General features: G+C 41.2%; 1 protein-coding gene across 6 annotated transcripts in view; it reads right to left on the bottom strand.

Annotated features, from left to right (window-relative positions):
* adgrl1a (adhesion G protein-coupled receptor L1a) overlaps positions 1-21,671 on the bottom strand; it is a 153,768-nt gene that overhangs the window by 107,814 nt on the left and 24,283 nt on the right. The window contains exon 4 of one of the 6 annotated variants that reach the window (XM_037088523.1): positions 19,313-19,409. The exons of the other annotated variants lie outside the window; for them this stretch is intronic. The gene's annotated coding sequence lies outside the window, so the exon portion shown is untranslated. The remainder of the gene's footprint in view (positions 1-19,312; positions 19,410-21,671) is intronic. 6 annotated transcript variants of the gene reach the window in all.

The raw sequence follows: 21,671 nt of genomic DNA, 5'->3' as shown, positions 1-21,671 counted from the left end.
TTAAGTCATCCTGGCTGCTACAGCCAACTTTCCATCTTAAAGTTATTCTCACAGATGAAAGGTTGAACTTTTGGTTCTCTGTAGTTTCAGATTTCTTCACTAAAATTGACTGGGAAGGACAAAAAATATCTCAACCTGAACCTTCTCTGCTCTGTGCTATCCAGTAAGAAACAGTTCACGTGGTTCAGCTACTGGCTTGCATGGTTGTTTGTGACAAGTGAGCTGCCCATGCAAGCAGTGGTTACTCAAGACTCCCCTAATGACATTATGGGCCTAATGAGTTTTAATTGGGAGGAGATCTTAACTTGCAGGCCTAATTGCATCTGATTAAAGACAATATTAGTTTTACTGCTGGCAAATTGGTAGGGGAGGGTGGTGGGGAGGGATGCTTTAGCGGGATCGATGGTGTCCTTGTGGAAATATCCTAAATGTCCTCCAAATGGTGATGAAGAGGTGGAACAGATGTATAAGAGGAGGCCGGGCCAGGTGAAGAAATGCTCAGCATGCGGTGAAAGTGTGTTAAGAAGAGCTGTAAAGGGGGAGGGAGAGGATGAGCAGGATGGAAGGTTGAGAACTCATCCAGAACAGGTGTCTCACCACACTGATTTCGCAGATGCACATATGTGACTGTGTGGATTGTAAACCTTTAGACTGAAGACAAAGATAAAAGATAGGTGGCTTCATTACACATATCTCACCTCATGAGTGCTCCATCTGTTCCCAACAGCTTTAACATTCACTTCCCTGTATCTGAACTGCTAGAGCTTCATGCTTCTTATGTATTTTTGGATATCACTCGGCTCACATTTTTCTCAGGAGTGCCACACTCTGGAGCAGTGAAAATCTACCCTTAAACAGAATTTGTGTAATTTGTGTGATCTTCGACAGGTAAATCAATATTTGAGGAAACAGACTGCCAGCTCTGAAAGCTGGGAAACCAGTTAAACCAGTGTTCTCAACTCTGCAACCACCTTTCTTAGCTGAGATTTAATGTCTAAATTAGCTTAATTTCCTGTGAATGCTGGCCTGAATATAAAAATATGGCGGTATCTCAAGTGAATTACATTAGTGGATCTCTCTAAATAAAGCTGGCCTCTTCCGCTTTTAATCCTGCAGGATTTATTGGTCTTTGATGACACTGTCTTACCTCCTGAGGCGACGCTTCCTCATAGAATCAGGCCTAAACTGTTCGAAATCATAACAGTAATGTGCAAAAACACTGTTCAGGGAAGGTTTATTATGGCTTCACAGGGAGAGCAGACTTAGTGTTAATGCAGTTTTCTAGTGACATCAATAATTTGCATTGTAGTGACTGATCAAAACTTGCAGTCCAACCTGAGCTGTTTAGCATATTCTACATATTCCACACACCATAGAAAAAAAAACATGTTCATGCAAACATATGTTTGTACACAAATATACACATATTTGTGGTGCAAATAAGTATGCAAACAAAAACATGCTTGCTCCCTCTCCATAAATATGTGCCCTGGATCGGCGGTGATTTAAAGCCAGACACAAGAGAGTATAGTAAATTATGCGTGTATGAGGCTTCATTTCCTCCTCTTCTTAAGCACTTGCTTAATTGCCATTCTCACCTGAGCAATTGTATAATTTCCTTTATTTTTCTCCTCCTCTGCCCAGAATATGAGTCTATAATGAGCTGTGGGTGTCCCCCAAAGCTAAGCCTGGCGCCTTGAAATAGGTTTCACTAATTTACCAATTAGTCATAAGATACAATTAGTGTGCAAGTTCCCTAAGTCCATGAGTGCCCCCACCACCGGCCTCCCCACTTTGATTGTTCAATCTCTGTAGTGATCATCACTCCATTACTTGGCTCATGCTCTCGCCTTGCTTTGTTCAGCTTCGCTACGAAAGCAAGGTCCCACCTGCACTTTGGATATTACTCTAACCCTATGTGCCTCAGAGGGAATCGGTGAGGGAGTGGGAGTGTGTGAATGTGTCTACGTCCGCAGCTCTCGGTTTCTGTTTAAGTGCAGCTGGGACCGGTTTCACTGACCAGGAGGATGAGAGTTAGGAAGGGGAGGGGGCGTCTGGAGACTAGAAAACTTATGAGAACTGAGACAAGTTACCAAGAAGCAAAGTGAAAGTTTGCTGGAGGTGCAAATCTAATTTATGGTTGGAGAATACGGTATTGTGTTTCTCTCCTTGGTTTGCTCAGCCATTAAAACTAAACCTGAGGACAAATAGAAAATATAGAAAAAAAAAAACCACAACAAATATCAACGCTACTGTGCTCGCTGTTGGTTGTTATTATGCTGTGCGTGAGGCTCTGGTTGAACACCAATCAATATGTGAGAGGTCATTTGTCAGTGCCTTTTTCTGTGCAAGGATATTTATTTCATTTTTTTTCCTTCATAGCAACACAGTTCTCCTATATGGGATTTTCTTGTAATTGCAGTAAATTCCCTTCTGTTTTCATCATATCATTGCATTACGCTTGCAATTGCGCGCATGGCTGAGGGGAGGTTGTCTCGAGATGAAACTCAAATTACTGGCTCGTGGTTGTATGCCTCCACCGAGCAGTCAAGTTGCAGTTTACATCCCTGTCTGTACAGTTTCAAATATGTACTTTGAGGGAATTCAATAAAAGATATGAAGTGTATTTTTTGGTGAAACAGAAGTAATCATTATATTGCCTTGTATGACTACAGTGATGTAATATTTTACATAGAGACTGTTTCACAGAGTAAAATCACCTGAAGCCTAATATCAGCAATACCTATGAGCTTGTGATGGAACCTCTGTGCACTGTAATGTTGAGCTTCAGAGCTTCATTTGCATCACACAATGAAGCTCTTTTTTTTTTACATCCGTACTGGGAGCTGGTTCCCTCTGTTGCTCTATATGAGGTTTCTTATAATTCTATTTCAGAAATGTTAAATCCGAGTTGAGAAACTATGGATAGAGGATGTTGTTTTGACCTCGTTAAAAGGTGCAATATGTAAGAATTTTAGTTTAAAACTTTCAAAATGTGAGAAGAGAATGTGAAGATCTAACAGTTAGTCTGGATGTTCTGCTACCTGCTCGCCTGGCTGCCATTCTGTTGCAGATTCCGTTGCTGCTACCTGCCAGTTTTCACCAGCCCTCTCCTGATGCTCTGAGCACTCAGTCCGGACAGATCCCGCTAAAGACCACTAGCTGCATGGCTAACTACCTAACGCCAGCTGTAGTTAAAGAAACAGTTCTCGCATTTGTATGAAATTTTGCATTATTAGCATATTCATTCTTGAGTTACGGCCACTGAGTCCGGGTTAACAATAGTGCAAAAGAAATTTCCTCTAGGTGTTCCTGAGACGCTGTGTTCCTGAGGATGGATAGTACAGATGCAGCTACAGATGGATGCACAACCTGAGAGCATAATGCCTGCAGCCACTGCTGTCACTGCACAGAGGCGTAATAAAATTACTAACAGATTTCTGAGGAGAAATTAGGTCGCTTGACATCAACACTAATGTAATAAATAAGAAATAATGATAATTAAATATAAAGTCATTCCAATCTTAATAGCAAAGTTCTTAAGGCTAGAAATAAGTCTCACTGTGTTGACCTTTTGCAGATTGAGAATAATTTGCAGATAATAGATTACATTAAATTTGGTAACCGCTGCAGGACAAGCCATGTACGGAGATGCAGACAAATTAGTCTGACATGACATGAAATTGATCTTACTACATCTTTATTAATTAAAATCTAAAAATGACCAAGTCAGGTTTATTAAAGTAAGAAACAAACCAAAATTAAGGTAATGTGATTTATAAAAAGGGACAAAGTTTGCGTCCAGCAATGTGTGCTGCTCGAGAACCAAAAAGAGTGTGATCAGGTTTCAGCTGCAGAACCGTCTCAGTTAGCAGACTGAGGCAGGAGTTTTTCGTTTCGATTGCAGTCGCCGTGAGGGGACACTTAGAGTGCGATCACACCAAACATGTTTGCTGCAGTTTATTGAAACTGCGGAACAGTTTATGTTTTATTTAGGCAGGCTACAACAATGACATTCGATCTCCAAATAACAGCAAATAACTGTGCTGAGACTGAGGGAGGACCAACTATGAGACTCTCTTTATTATCTTTGCTTGCACCATTGTAGGCTTTCACAGTTTACAAAAGACGGCTGGCTAGTCACTTCCAACAGTGGAAGTGAGTGTGTGAGCTGAAGTACAGATTACACACTCTTTAGTCTTATTAATGATGATTCACTTTGCATCACACAATGAAGCTCTTTTTTTTTTACATCCTGTTACAATTGGTGATGGATCCTACGTGTAAAGTTGTGGACGCCCACGTTGATATCAGCAAATGCGATTAAAAACTACAGCAAACAGTCCTTGAGCAGAACAGCACTGTTGTATCCGTTTACACTAAACTAAACAAAACACACTGTTTAACTAAAGAAGTCAGTCCAAAATAATTGCAGCCATCATGCAATTTCATGTCTACGGCACCAGTAGTTTTTCCACATCACAGCAGGACAAAATCAGGAGCTAGTTACCTTTCTGAGGAGTTGGATGTGTGCAGCCTGTCATCTGCAGCATTATCTAACAGTTTACTGTGAATGTTTATTGTTCCTTCACTGCCACATAAAAAGTAATGTAGAAAATAACTGCCACGTCTTGCTTCGCCAATTGAATACTGTTAATGTGAAGCAGCATATTGTGATTTTGATAATATTTCAATTAACTGTTCAACCCTAAAAATGATGCACATTAGCTATACCAGAGCTCTGATACGGTAAGTGAGTTGTAAACACTGACGCTGATTTTGATTAGATACAATTATGAACAGTCTCAGCGTAGGAATGGCTATCACTGAAAAATATGATCAAAATTTCATGATGATTTGTGACTCATCTTAGAACCTGTGGAGTAGACACACTCCACAGATTAATCATCAAACAAGTTTGATCAAAGGCTAGAATTAGCCTATGGCCATATCATTACTGTGTAGTAAAATGCAAGAAAAATCCCTGGAACATATTTTGGTGCACTGAACAGATGGGTGTGTTTCGTTGCATTATAAAGTCTATTTTTAACTTCTAGGAGAATGAATGTGTACACCTACACCTACAACTGCTATGGGCTGTTTCTTTCAGTTTTTTTATCGCACTGGAACATTTTTGTTTTCTAATAAAAGTTTCTGCTTTACTCTCTGAAATAATCACTGAGACAATCCTATTCTCCCCATGGATCCTCCTGTTATTTGATGACTCCAGTCTGACTCTTACAGATAGAGAAATGATAGCATGGTTAGCTGGACTTACAGACTCAGTACTTGTCAATTCCACTCTGGATCAACGCATTTAATGTAATTTCATATTCAAAGCTTTCAGGCACCAGGAGTCATGGAGCCTTCTCCATAAACTTAAATATCCAACTTTTCCTCACTCTTTAGGTGTAGGGGAATAGGTGTGTGTTGCCATTATATAAGGTTACAGAATGTAGATTTGAAACTGTAATTGATTGTATAAAATCAATAGAAGATGTGATCACAAGGATACGACTGTCTTTTCTGCAACAGCTCTGAGCAGAAGGGACTCAGCAAACAAAAAATCTGAATTTTTTGAGTTATCAGGACTATCCTGGCCTAAACTCTAGTCTGTGCACCCAACCTGAGTTTGAAAATACTCTTTTATCAGTGAAAACCTTAAGCCCAGGGGTAATAAGGTATAATTAAAGCAAATAATTAAGTTAATTAAGCTGCAAAGCAGTTTGAATAAAAGGGAAATGTTCTATCCCATCGGTGCATATCAAATATGCATATGCATTTATTTACTTGCCATACAATACAATCCCGTATTTCAGTTTCTCTCTCTCTCTCTCTCCTTCACTCTACCTTCCTCTCTCACTCACTTCCTCTCAGAGGTTCATTCCCTTCATGCTAATGGACAACCCCCCCTCCTCATGTCTATCTAATCAAAAATCAATTAAAAACACCTCGCCGCCAAGTCTCCAGAGCCGAGCCTAGGTTGAGGGTGGAACAGAAACGCTTCCCGCACTCTCTCCCTCTTTCTCTCCCTCTCACGATCTCTCCCTCCCTCCATCTCTCTCTCTCTTACTCTCAGCCTCTCCCTCCCTCCTCCTCCTCCTATGGCCTTCCTCGCTCTCTCCCCTAAGCTCCGCCCTCCTGTCTACTGGAAGTTGGCAACATGATTTACGAGAACGGAGAACTTAATTTATATATTTTTTTCCTCTTGCATCCTCTCATTTATTTATTAGATTTTTCTCCCAGCCGCCTCTTCCTGTCTCTGGCGTGGAGGGGAGGCGGAGGATAGAGGGAGAGAGGATAGGATTAGATGGAGAGTGGTCTCGGGGCAGACCAGTAGACTGGCAGGCCTGCAGACATGGAACAGATCTGTCCCACACTTAATGGCATTAGTGCCGTCCCTGAAAGGGGGAGGGGAGGCCAGCAGGGAGACAGGCTAACATATTAAAACTGCTTCTATACCAGACGCTTGTCTACTCCACTCAAACTCTAACTTCAACTCCAACTCTCTTTCTTTCTGGGTGTATTTGTGCGTTGTTTGATGTGTCGAATGTTCTGTCAAAACTCAGCTCTTATCTTTTGCAAACTACTCTTTCTTTACAACACACTTGAACCATGTGACCTTCATCAGAATAATTTTTATTTAAGAAGTTCACACAGCACCCACACACACATAGCTCAAAGAATATGGCCTTCGTCTTGTACAGGTGTGGATTCATACATAAAAAAAAAACAACTTTCCATTGTGTCAGGTGCAAATGGACTAACATGGCCCTCGGTGGAAAGTGACATCTCTGTCGACTCTGTCTATGTGGATAAAACTACAGTCACTTCTTTCTCTGCACTCTCTCCTTAACTCATTTACACTTCACCTTCTTCACACCAGGTTTTTACACATCTTACTGATCTGTGTGACTTTGGTGTGATCAGTGCCGGATTGCTGACTGTCAGCACACCTTCCAAAACTAGATCCAAGCCCCTCGGCACCCTCAGAGGCTTAAATTACCCTCTCTAACCCGCTTGGACAGCACACATACTACACACTACTACTGCTCCAGGAGCACTGGGAAATTGCATACAAAAGTTGGACAAGATAAAAAAGAAGGAAAAGACAGAGAAAGAGGGAAGATTGGAGTCAGCAACAAAAGAGCAGGGAGAGATAAGAAGACAAAGAGGGGGGGGCACTCTCCTTAAACATGCACATATCAAGTGAAGGGTACGATGTAGGAAAGGGGGAGAGAAAGTGACCAGGGAATGTGAGAGGACACTGACAGACAGGTGGAGCCAACATGCTGTGTCTTTTGATTAATGGAGCGGAGAGTTAGTAAATATACATGGACCCCGCCCTCCAGCCCTTTCAGCTGTCTCAGCACAGCCCAGCATGGATGGATGGGGGGATTTTTTTCCCTCGCCTTTGAGAAAAGGTTAAGTCACGACAATATTGTTGTGGATCATGAAAATATTAGCAATACTTTTCCCTCTGTCATGTGAGTTTGATTTATCCATCTTCTTCCATGCAGGCAATGAAGGGGGAGGAGGAGGAGGAGGAGGAGAGAGAGCAGGGACAGGAGGCAATGGGCAGACACTAACAGCCAGGGGAGCATTTTCTCTTTATCTCTGTGTCACAAAGGCCACCCCGGGTACAGCAGGTGTGTCTGGGAACAGCTTTAGAGCAAGCTATTGATCCCACTGAGCACTCCTACTGTATATAGCCGAGCTCTGCCCACATCCTTGCACCCTGAGGAAAACTATACAGGAACAGGCCATGCTAAAGGTCACCCTCTGATGGAGATCGGGAGCTGCAACTGTCTCTGCATACCTATTTAGTGTCTTAACTTGCCTGAAACCTTATTTTTAAGTCAATACACATTCTCACACTCTTTCATTTCAAAGCAGAAGCATGTAGCAATTGTTTACACTGCCGTGGAAAATGAAGGAGGAAAAACAACTTGAAAACATGACTAGAATACGTAAGTATATCAAGGTTGTTTAGAGAGTACAAAAAAGTAAAATTAGGAGCATGCTGATTAAGTAGTTACCTGCCGAGCCCAGCAATTATCAAAATAATTTACTGCTTGTTCATTTCATTGTCGAGTCTTTTTGTGACATAACCAGTTACACCTAACCCATCACTTCTCCCTTGTATATATTTTATTGGTCATTTTTACCCAAAGACTTGCAAAGCTTTGACTTTATTAAAAACTAGATCAGTAGCATTAATCGTCCCTTAACAACATGAATTATGATGCTTAAGGAACAACACAAAGTGATGTTAGATTGTCTTTGTTTTATTAACATTATTGTGCTATAATTCCGTAATGATGTGTTTTGAACTATGTGATTTCATTTCTATGCAGTTTTAATTCAGTCTCTGTGTGCTATCATTATATGCTCATCTTCAACACTGCGTATAATGTTTGAAGGAATTATGAGTTCTGACTACTCATATTTAGACAATTATTACTCAGAGAGCTCCTTTATATTTACAATGTACAGAATTTCACTTATGCATCACAGTGTACATGATAGTCAGATTCTTTCTGGTTCACAGTTAGGATTTGTGATTGCACATAAACTTGATTTTTTCCTTTAAGTCACTGCATGTTTGATGTAGTATTAGTATATGTTTGTGTTTGTACTGTTGTTACATTTTTTGTTTGTGTTGTAAGTAGTCTCTAGTGGCAGTAAGGAGATTCATGTAGAGCATTGGATTTTTATCATAATCACACTGCCAGCCAATACCTTAGACATCTTTTACAAGTGCGTTGGAAAGTGACTGTTTTTGTGCTCTGCTCCTGTAACATGTCCCATCTGATATTTCGTTCTGCTAAGAGACAAAGGTAAGGCACCAGTAACTCTGAATAATAAGAAGAAACACTTTCTGCGACATTTAACAGTTTCATTATAAATTCTACTTATAAATTATTAAATATTTTTCACCCTGATGTCTCAACATTACAGTAAAATGTCCTCTTTAAAGAGCAAGTTAATATAAAAGCATATTTTTCCCATTTCAGTTCAAAACAAGGTCACAACACAGCAATAGCATCTTAATTTCTACTGGATATATAATTTTCTCTGTAAAGAACAGTTTCTATCTGATACACTAAAGGTCCCACATACCTGCACATCTTCAAAGAAAATTCATAAAACCTTTTGAAAAATGGCCAAATGTTGATAAAACATGTTTTATTCCATTCAGCTGACAGTCTTGGATATGTTCCTCATCAGTCCATAAATGCAATACACACTAAAGACTTTATTGTAAAAAGATTGTAAGTAATTTCATTTAGCTGCGTGTTTCTCAGCCATTTCTCTAAACACTGGACGCTGAATTGGTTTGTTGGACGCCATGCTATGCACAGCTGTATGTGTTTAGCCTGCAGTTAATTCTGGATGGGAGTGAATGTCCATTAAATGTAATCTTGTTTTTCAGTCCAGCGCTCAAACCACAACTTCAGAGAATTGGCCACCGATGAAGACATCATCCATCATCCCACTGACGCTCTGCCAGAACACTCAGAGATAAATATGGAGGCTTTTCAAGTTGTACCTGTCTTTGAAAAACCACACAATCATGGACACAAATAGAGCGAGAATACACAGACTCATACTTGCTATCTTTTTTGGCAAATCAAATGTGTAAAAACATCTTTCTTGTGCCTATTCATCAGCCACTGCTCATTCTGTCAGCAGCAGCTTCTCCGCCTTTTATCCAGCATCTCTATTCTACATCTTGATGGCTGCTGTATGTCTGTGTAAGAGCACATATGCAAGCTTCACTAACCCATCTCACCTCCTCAAAATGTATGAAGAAACCCAAAATTATCCACTCAGAAATTTGAGTTCTTGGTTTAATGAAATAGTGCTTTTAGAGTTGATCTGAGGAGCCCACTAGAACACTTATCTCAGCATCAACAGTGCTGCAGAAAAAAAAAGGGTTGCCTTAATCGGATTGCTGGAGCTCTAAAAGGTTTTCTGCACATGGGTTCCTCTGCAGGCCGCTGGGCTCCAGGGCCAGGCTGGGCACTGAGGCCTGACTGCCAGTCTGACTCTGTGGCTGAGCTGGCTGATAAAGTCCAGAGACTCATTGGTGTCTTTGTTAGCCGCTATGAGCCTACGAGTAAGCTGATACTAATTAGAGGCTTTGACTATGTGATTCAATCAGTGAACACTACACACAGATGGATGCAGAAGCTTAGCAAGACACAACACCCACACGTTTCCATACCAAAACAAAAAAACATGAAATAGATATTATGGTATGTGTAAACGCATGCATGCAGACACACACTTTTTAAGGCTCTGAGATTTGCTTTTGTTCTCTTTTTCTCACTGTACACCTACACATCACTCCATGGACTCACACAGAGGAATTCATTTATCAGTGGTTCACTGCGCCCTGAAGCAAGTGAGAGCTGCAGCAGACATTGATCAAACTGACTTCTAACATGAAGAAGTTCAAAATCGCACTTTTCAAATCCCTTTACTGCCAGCAACCTTCCACTACTGAAATAAAAGAAAGCGCACACACGCACACGCACGCACACATTATTACACCCTGCTGTGTGTATTCTAGCAAACACAAGCACAGATCTCTGTTCACACACTCTTACAAAATGCAACATAACCCTGACATTTTTAGCTCACACTCATACAAAAATGGCATCAGTGCCTTTCAGATTCCTCAACTGAATGACGGAGAAAATATTTCAGTTATAACAAAAGTATTTCAAAAGTGACAGAGAAAACAATTCAGTGAGTTGGATGCGTTGTCTTCTAGGAAGGTTCTGAGGGGAAATTTTTCATCAATTATTTCCTGAAATAAGCACATAACAGTCAACTCCTCACATCGCAAATTTGTGCACTCAATATCCTTTTCCAGTCACTCAGTTTAGTAATTTTTACCCTTAAATTTGTGAATCATACTCTCAAATTCTTTCCAGCTACTATCATCATTACCATCTTCATTCCATTGTCCTCATCCCCTGAGCTTCTCTCCACAGACAGTTCCATATACACTACTGCTTTATCAGGTTGTTGGCTTGAAGAACAATGCGGTATTATCTGGCAGCACTTTTACTAGTTTTAAAGGATAACAAATTAATTCTGATAAAAGAATGGGAATGCAAAAAATGTGAAGGCCAAGTAGTTTCAAAATCCATCCATGTCAGTTTGCCATTCAGACTTAAAAATCTCTCCTCATGGTTCAGATAAGCTCTCCAAACTACACAAAGAATAGCAGAAACCTGTGTACCTCCTCCGAACGTTACAAAAACCTGTTTGGCTTCCACAAAAGTCAAGGAAATGTACCATCTTTTTTCACAGCAGCTCCAGAGTTATTAGCCTTTGTTCCAACTGTTTTGCATATTCAGCCTCCCTTCCAGCCCACATAGATGTTAATGCACTCCCACACAAACAGATCGGTGTGAACAGGGCAAACATATTTTCCATCGCTCTCTCAACAGTATCTCTCTCTCCCCCTCTCTCTCTCTCTCTCACACACACACACACACACGCACGCACACACTCTGTCTCAACTGTCTTTTCACTGCTGTCTTTTTCTAAAACCCACTCACATCACACGCAACTCGGCACACACACATGTATCAACACACATAAAACACACACACACACACACACACACACACACACACGGGAAGAGGTGCACAAAGTAAGTTTTTTGTGAGTCTCTGGCAAACGCCTCTCAGTGTGCTGGATCAGCTGAAATAGGATCCATCCCTCAGATCCTGCTGTACCTCTCACACATACTGATGTAGCCTGATCTCCTGTCAGTGAGACGGCCAGCAGGGAGCGAGTCTGGGGCTTATAGCACGGCCTCCAGAGACCACCTCAGCCAGATGCTCAAAGAGCTAGAAAGCCAGGAAACAACAGCCACTACGGGCAGCCAGGGATATCATGTGGCTGGAGAAGCTGCACCATGGGCTGTGCCGCTTTAGGCTGCTTTATACGACATCACCACACAGCTCACGTCTAGCAAGTCACCAGTGTTTTGACATGAGACGAGTGCAATATAGTGATACGCCTCAGGGCGCACACAAATGCATGGCAATACGCTTGTGCACACTCATACAAAAAGCACAAACGTGCACTTGGTTCTCTGTGGCAACGGTGTCACAACAGTGAGTATGACAACAGACTGTGTCAAAGCGAATCTACAGTACAAAGGCTGTGTGTCACTGCATGATATAATTCAAATGAAACCATATCCATGGCTTTGACTGTGGACTGGCTGGCTTGTAAAGTGTTTAAAGAATAAATATGTATTTTTCCAACCAAGGTTTATGTTGGATAAAAAAAATGTTGCTATATACAAAGTTTTACCCATCTTTGTTGCCACTAACACTATAATGTTCAGTGGTTTTGACTCGACAAATTTGCTTGGTAGCCATCTCACCGAGCTGCTGCTTTGCCACTAGCATCACTTCTTCTTCCTGACATGAAAACCAGGTCATATTCGTGTAACTTATAAGCATCGATTGTACAAATGACAATATGAAATGTATGAGACGTACAATTGTATTGTCTCCATGGTTAGCAGAACTGCATTTTATTCTGGCAGTTGGTCTCAAGTTATTACTGGGTTAAAGCAAAGCATCATTGGATATAAATTCCTCAGAAATCTCTGCCCATGTTTCATGCAACAGGGCCGACTTCCTTACACAGAAAAGCATGTCATTAAAATAAAACAGCAGAGATTTGCCTTCTTGTGCAAATGTTGCATTCATTTCTTCCTGTAATACTGTTTTTTTTCTCCCAAGAGAGGGAATTGCTCCAGTCTCTCCAACACAATGTGCTTTATTCTCCTCCTTTTTCACCCTTCTTTATTGCTCTCTTTACATGTAAATGTGTAAATATGGAATTATTGAGAAATTGATTGTTGCTCTGTTCTGTCCAGTGTGGCCTTCCTCCCATTAATCTCTTATGCCTGCAGTAGAAGCTGAAAATCCATCTGGGGCCCTCGCTGCAGACAATTGTCTGAAAGACCCGTTCCATCCAAATTGAATTAGAATCAATGTGAAACATACACAAGCAAGAGCATCATTAGATCAAGAGACACAAGTAAAGAGAGGGACAGTGATGGAGAGGGAGAAGAAAAGTAGCTGACTGCTTGCCTCCTTTTCCAGGCCATGTTATAAAATCCCAAGATGAGGTCTGTTTAAATTAATCAGTTTTCTTTTTTGAATTTCTTCACATCTCTTCTACCGCCTGTCAGATTCTTTCTTGCACTTTTAAACACAAGCAGTATGCACTTGCACACAGAAAACTCACAACTCTTCTAAGTGACTATTCAGCCCAGCCTTGAGCCTTCAAGTTTTGGTGTAGGTACCACTTTCTCTCAGCAGACAAGAAAAACAAGGGCGTGCAGAGTTAGAAAGGGAGGGGGGGCACAAGGAGGTGGTGCTGGTGCTGGTGGAAGAGGAGGAGGTGGAGGAGGAGGGCAAGACGACAGGAAAGCATAGCAAAGACGAGAGGAAGTGATGGTGAGTCATGTGCAAAGACACAGCTGGTGTGACTGGGCTGCCTGAGAGAGAGCAAGAAGGGTGACAGAGACCGAGAGAAAGATGAAAGGCTGTGGGAGGGTACAGTAGACGAAGACGAGGCGTTTTATAGTGGAGCTGAAAGCAGGTCAGCGACAAATGGAAATACGAGGTGATTGATATGCCTGTCACAGTGGCAAAAGCTCGAGATATGAGTTAGGGAAATATGTTGTGGAACCTAGAGAGGTGTCAGCAGGAGATTAGTGAGTGTTAGATAGCGAGATTTAGTCGGCGGGAGATAGAGAGATAATTTTGCGAGAGCAGAGCTAAAAAGCAAAGGAGGATAGGGTAGGCGTACGATTTAAGTAATTTTGAAACTGATACAGTTTGTAGGCAGGAAAGAGTTGTGTGAGGGGGTTGAGACAGGGAGAGAGGAGATATGGTGTGAAAAAGAGAGATACAGAGAGAGTAAGATATGAGAGGGGGTGAGATAGAGATAGATAGGCCGGCCTGGAGTGAGACAGAGTTATCGGCCATGATCGATCTGGCCGGCTGATGCCAAATGGGGGGTGTAATGATGGGTAATGATATGAGCCTGGAGAGGGAGCACAGTGTGTGTGTGTGTGTGTGTGTGTGTGTGTGCATCCTGGGTCCATGACCACACAGTGGTTCACACTTTCATTAATAGAGCCAATTCATCGCACCTCGCAGAGAGGCTTTAATACACGCCCCCATAACGATCTATATATACAGCACATACATATCACAACTATCTGTCTATATCTTAAGCTCTCTTTGTCATTTTCTCACTCTTTCTTCTGATCCAGACTCCAATCTCACATCTTCTTTCTCTCTCTGTCCCTCGACACTTTGAGTGCATCTTTCACGCCCATCATGTGTCCATTTCTTTCCCTCTGCCATCACTTTTTCATTTCTTTCCCGCCCACCATGAATCTCCTTGAATCTGCTCATCTGATTTTCAAATTAACCCGTCAAACATGCACTGCTGCCGAGTTGTGCAATGTTTCAATTGATAAAACACATAGTATGCCAAGCCACACAAAACACACACACAGACACAAACAAACACACACACACACACACACACACACACACACACTGACATGTTTATCTGCACAGCCTTGGCAGGCCTACTGACTCTTAAACAGTTTCCACAGCAACGTGAAGTGGCTAAAGAATAATGTATTCTGTTATGGCTGTGAATGATTAGCATTATCTTGTTGTGTTTCAACATCAGTGTTATACTCCATGGCTCACACTGGTGTTTCAGAGGCACATCAGAAGTGATTGTAACCTGTCACTTGGTTTGCTGTATGATTAAAATGAGCAAAAGTTTTGCTTGAGTAGTTCTGTCAAGGGGAGAGGACGCACAACTATACAGACTGGGTGAATACTCATAAAAATGCATGTCCACTGGCACCGCTGAATGGATGGACAAGTCTGTGGCCATTACTATGGAAACCAAATCCAATCCAAATCAGAAATTCAGTTCTTTCAGAAATGAATATTTTCCAGCAACAACATTTGACCATACTGATCACAACTCACAAGCAGAATAATAAATAGCTTTTCAAACCGTGGTCAACCACCAGCTTCACATTATCGTAAAAACACAGAAAATTGCCATATAGTCTATATTCAACACAATTTCACTGAAACAGTATGCAACTGATAAACTTACTATTCTTAACTGTAACAATAATCCATTAAAGCTGAATTCTTGTACCATATTTTTTTTAAAAGCTTTTAATCAAGAATGTACTTGATGGAGCAACTTCACACAATGGCACATAATTAGTACCAGATTTTCCGAATACATTTTGAAAACATGTTTCAGTTGAGCAGTTCAAACCAAAACCAATTAAACTGAAACAATCCTACCTCTGCCGAGCGGAGGGCACAGGGTGCTGCGACAACACGCCCTGCTAAACTCCACATAATCTGGCCACATAAAACTAAAGGTCAGTGCAGAGGAAATGTGATGTTCTTCAGAACAATCTACAGCCAAATCATTAAATTGAGAAGATGGGTATTTCAACAGAATAAAAAGAAGAGGTGTCATAATAAACTGAAAAATAAGACTTTTATAGCTTGTGGAGGTGAATTACTTCTAATCAACAGCTGATCTCTCCCTACATCACAGAGTTTTTAACAAAAATATTTGATATTTATTAACTTATTACAATTACAGCTTTAACAATACAGTGTCATGTAGCAGAGGTTTGCCCACAAAATTGTGGGCAGGATGGATATGATGCGCTCATATTCAGTCACTCTTGCTTATAAATTCATACTTATTTTAATGGCCGCTTTGTTTTGAATTGAGAGACAGATATGTGGAGAAATATGTGAAGCCGATCTATTCTGCTTGACATCAGTGAAAGATGGAAAAATGACTTCAAGGATAACAGCAGAATAATTTGGTCTTTGTTTCTTCAGCCATGTATGTGCATGAAATATCTTGTGCTTTCAGCTCACAGAGACACAAACACCCACATTCTGATGCTTCCACAAGGCTGAATACAGGTATCTATTTGTAAGCCTCATTCACAAGACAGAGGATCTAGAGTGTAGCTAAAATATGTTGTATAAGGCTGCAGAGGCTGCAGTTCCATTGAAACTGATGCAATAATGTGCCACTGCATGTGGGATGAGCTAAACCCTGATGCTTTACTTATAAAAACAATGTAAAATCAAGGATTTCAACTAAATGTCAGTTAAGAGCTGGAGACAAGTTTCAGACAGAGAGGGTGCTTCATAATTTGCTATTATACAATGTGTCATTCTATGCTACAGTGAGCTAACTAACTGAAATTAACTTGAAGATATTTCTGTCTGATGTGAAATATATCCCAATTCACTGCAACTGACTCTACTGATGCATTGTCACCTTTTAGATGTATGTAACTGAAGCCAAAGTGCATAGTTGGGGTTAAAGTAAAGAAAATGTTGGTCATTAGCTTATTGTTTTTCTTATTTTACTAAAATGCGTAAAAATGTAATTTGCATTTTACTCAAGGAACTTTTTAATCTGTATTAATGCCATGCCACCGGACTACAGAGCAGCTCCTCAGCATAAAAACAATTGGAGTTTATGAACCATCTAACCTTAATAAGTCAGAATCCAACCTGAAGACAGGCATTGTGACAAACTATAAATAATGTGGGTAACCTGTGTGTGAGGTAGTCTATCAGTCTGTTGATGTGGGAAGTGAGTGTTGCCAAAAGTACCAGCATGTTGCCGCAGCCACTGAAAAGTGCATGCTGTTAAGGTGCTTTAGTCAGCCTTTAAAAGTTTCTGGATCAGCTCAGGATGTTGCATAATAGTCAAACTTCAACTGTGTATTGTGTTAGCTGCCAAAGAGAAGTAATAAACAGGTTACTGTGGGGTCTTCCTGTATCATTCACAGCAGAGGTGGTCCAGCCTGTTAGTTACAGGTACAAGACAACATGAAGCTACAGTAGTCTATAAGGGGTCTCCCAATTATAGTTAGGAGCCACGAATCGGAAAAGGTAGTCTCCCAGCAAAGCATCTGCTTCAAAATCGCCTTGGACAAACCTGCTGTATGCGCCTGCGGAGCAGGACTGCATGCACAACCGGGCCATTAAATATAATTAATGGAAGTAGTGTGAAATGAGTGAGGCAAGAGAGGAGCCCTCGCCAGGCCCGCTGTAGCATAGGAAATTATTTGGCAAAGCATTTCCATCTACTACCACCCCCCCCCCCCCCCAATGTTAAACCCATGTTGGCCAAATGAACAATCCTTCTCACTGCTTGTTTACTTATGTACGTCACAAGAGGAATCAGTGTTAAACCCGGACTGTTTCAAAGTCAGTTAATACTTCCTTGAAGTAAGATTAATAGTTTCAGAGTTTAAAAAACGATGGAAGTTAACAGTGTAAATGAATTTGTTAAAAAGTTACTGCCTGTCCCTGAAAATCCAGCCTTGTTTATCTGCTGTTACCTGTTACTTCTGTTTGGTCTCGGAAAGTATTCATAGAAAGCCAGGAACTGTCAGTTTTAACAATTAAACTGGCTGTTTCATTCACATTGTGTAATTTGATTTGACACAAGCTTTTTACATTTGATAATTGAAACATGATGAGCTCCCGATGAAAGCCTGTTGAGGACAGAATACAAGAAAGCAGTAAACGGACACCAAGAATTGTCCCATTATCTTTTCTCCAGCAACTCCTCCTCACAACTTCACAAGCTGTGCCTAAAAAAACACTCATGTGGACAAACTGGCAAGTGAGCATGAGGAAAATAAATGAGAGGGAAAGGCTGGTTAATGAGAAATGCTATTTTTACTGCTTTGATGTCCCCCATCCACATAAGCACACAGTTTAGACAAAAACAAATTAGAGATGTCGACTGCATCCCAAAGACATTAAAAACATATTAGCACAACAACCATTTGAGACGGCGTCCAAACACATGCACATACAGTGGGTTTGTGTGTCTGCATTTCAAATTCAGAAAAAGTATTCTCAGCGCATTTCTTAGTACTTGTCCACACTGGCTGGCATTATGCATATCACTGTGAGCAGTTGTTCCTTATGGCTAATAGTAGACAAAATATCAACATAATGACACCATAGTTTCTGCATGGCTAGATGACTCAGAGGCATAGTACCGTGATTCATTTCCCCACTGAGAATCGTATAGAATACAGATGACAACAACAACATAGACGTGGTGATGAACACATTCAGCTCTAAAAGCACTTTGTCTAACTTTTAAAATTGCTGCTGATCGTCATTTTTCTATTTGCTCCGCAGGTAGTTTCCATCTTCACATGAATCTGGGATTCATGGGAGAGAGCGGGTCAGTCAGTGGAAATGCAGGACTAATGACCTTCCAGTCACAGAAAACTGAACGTCTGGGCCAACAAAAGCTGAAATCAAAAGGCAATTACATTAATCTTACATGGTTTGCTTTACTGTAAACACCCGATTTAGCACCACCACCTTTGCCACCGATTGCTTCTCAATGTGGGCGTGTCAACACTCAGAAGCTTTGGCAAACTTTGCTTGTTAGCGAGCATTGAGTAAATAAGCAACCCACCACTCTCTCCAGGAATTTGCATGACTTTGTGCCGAGCAGCACTTGTTTTTTGTTTTTCATGGCAAAGGTCAGGGAAAACAGGAATCTCAGAAACTTAATGATCTTCTCCATGGATGGTTTTCTACATCTGGTACTGTAGTTCATTTTTTTATTATTTTTTTTTAAAAACAACCCTCATTTTAACCCTCATTTGTTCTCACAATGGGGGCCGATCCTGTGCTGTCTGCCGTTTCACAGTGCCTAAAGAACCAATTAATTCTCATCATACACAAAATATTTAGCAGTCAACATCTTGTAGTAGGTCTTCACCCTTAAGAATGCACTGAATCCATTTTTTGCCTCTTAAAGCTGAATCCAGTGGCTAAATTTGGGGATATACACAGCAATACACGGTACTTGCTGAAATTAAAATCTGTAAATCTCACTGAGCAACCCTTCTTCTATGTCTAGGATAACATGAAAAAAAAAATGATGTGATTGGATAAGAAAGTGAAAAAATGTGTTGCACACTCGATATGCAGTTTTCTTTAATTAGATAACCAACTAACCAATCAGATCAATAGTAGGACAGCACTACCACCAGCAGAGCCAGTTGGTCTATCATATTCTCACCGAAGCCAGTCAAGATACGGGTGAAAACATTCACTGAGATGCATTATTGTTTTTTATTAAATAAACTCTCCATTTACGATATAACAGATGAAATAGCATCTGCACTAACCTCTTTCTGAGTTGCCATTTTCAATCAAATAGTTGCTTCTCTCGCTGGTCGTCACACCTCGACCATGTCATAACTGCCAGTAGTTCTTCACAGGACCCTGATTGGTTCAACCACAGCACAAACACACAGCTTTTGGTGTGGCAAGATGGATTTGCAGGGACTTGGTTCTGGTTAAAAGGAAACAATATCGACTGTGGTAAAGTCAAAGTCCCACACCAAATGACCACGGTATGCACAAACAACAAATGTCCTCACTGTTCCGGAGAAGATGATCTAATCTGTTCACCAACAGAAATATAGGTCCGACATTGATGCAGTGTGTTGTATGGATGCATCACTAATCAGAATGAAAATCTGAAGGATCCTAATATAACACAGAGAACACACACAGAGAGAAGCATACAGACAAGTGATAGGGAGCGACAGACGAAGACAACAAAGGAAGAGGGGTTGAGGGTATTCATGACATTAAAGGAATGGTAATGAGTGGCACTGAGAACTGGCCCTGTATCTCAGGGAAAATGGAGGAGACAGGAGAGATGAGGGAAGATTGGTTAAAATGAGGAAAATAGAAATGGCTGCAATAACTGACCACTGACTCTCGACCACAGTCAATATATCTAAGTGGATTTTAGCTGTGCTGCGATAGAAGAAATGCTCCAGCACGGCCACAATACACACACACACACGCACGCACACAAACACCAAACAAACAAACTCAGAATTGGTTTAATTCCACCAGCTGGGTTTGAATGTGAGAATAGAAAGTGACATTATACACACACACTGCTACGTTTTTTGCGCCTGCCTGCAGCTTCATTGGGTAGGTGGGGGCAGCAAGGTTGCAGGCTGCAATATTAAACCATCAATCACCCCCCAAATTAGGCATTTTACATCACACAAGCACTTACAGCTCTCTCTCCTTCTCCCACAGGTGGGGTCCAAGCCACGGGAAAAGAGATTACATCACAAAAGCAATGATGGTGCAGCAAGAGCCATGAATACATTACACCATCGTATAGAAGCGGAGCATGGGCGGAAGGTAGCAACAAAATAATAAATCATAATAAATAATATCAAATCAACTAGTTATTTCTTTACTGTGAGGTACATGAAGTTTGTACAGGCAGGAACTTTCAGTACGTTGTGTCTTTGTTGCGAGGTAGCTTACACTAATCATAGAAAATTGGAACAAGTGATTTGTATTAACAGTGGCTCACAGTATCTCATATCTGATTCATTACCCAAAACAGTTTTCCTCTCATGCCCATATTAAACACAGCAAACAGCTCATTTCAATCACCCACGGTGGGAGAGACGGCACCGTGTCCACTCTGCCGTTTATCATGTTTTGATTATAAAAAACATCTGGGGTATCAATGAGCCGGGAAGCCATTAACAAGCACAAGCAAAGAGAGCAACATAAGACAAAGAGGGGGGGAAGCAGGAGGTTAAAGTACATGGAAGAAGGAGGAAGGAAACGTGAGGGGAAAAGACAGAAAGGAATAGAGAGGGTAAGGGTAAATGAAGCATGGAGTTGCATTTATCCCAATTAGCTACTGCAGGGGTCTTGGGTGAGAAGGGAGAGAGTGTCCACCCCCATTAACAATGTTTACTGACATGCCTGCTGATTATAAGCTGGGGAGAAAAAGTGATTGCACAGCTCTCCTCTCTTTGCAAACATGAAAAAGAGAACGGCATAAACACTACCACAGCAACAGAAAACCCATGATAGTTGTTTTTTCTTTTTTTCACTTCCTATCTTCCTTTTCATCCTCTTTCCTCTCACCATCCCCACCTCTCTCTCTGACGCCCTCATTCTCTCTCAATCTGCCAGAGTTGAAGGTAGATTTCATATGTCCCATTTTGAGTCCCCTCAATTCTCGCCTTCCTCATCTCTGTCGCTTTGTGTTGTGTGCCGGTGATAATGGAAGTAATTACACTGGCTCCATGTCTGTTCCACAGCTGCAGCAGCAGCACAGGCAGGCTGTTTTGCCATGAAGCTCACTGCCCGGCCACATCCTCACACTAACTCTTGAGAATCACAGTTGAAGGGCCTACACACTGTCATGCAAACACAAACGTCAGGGGATAAAATGGTGTTTGTCTATGAGGTGATACAAAGCATATGGATATTTTGGTTCTCCAGTTTTCACTCCCTCTTCATACTGCAAGTATTTCACCGGGCTTGAATATGTTATGTGGTTTCAGTGGGATTTGCTCAAATCTAGTCTATTGGCATTGCTGAGATAAGCTGCCCGTGGGCGAACATACCGCTGCTCTTCTGACCCTCCAATACAAAACGATATAACCTCTGTAGCTCAGAATTGCAGTTGATACAAGGGAATAGCAGAGCAGA

This window comes from Acanthopagrus latus, chromosome 23 (genome assembly GCF_904848185.1).
Source record: "Acanthopagrus latus isolate v.2019 chromosome 23, fAcaLat1.1, whole genome shotgun sequence".
Lineage (NCBI taxonomy): Eukaryota > Metazoa > Chordata > Actinopteri > Spariformes > Sparidae > Acanthopagrus > Acanthopagrus latus.
The sequence above is the reverse complement of the archived record's forward strand: the minus strand, read 5'-3'. Positions and strand labels throughout refer to the sequence as shown.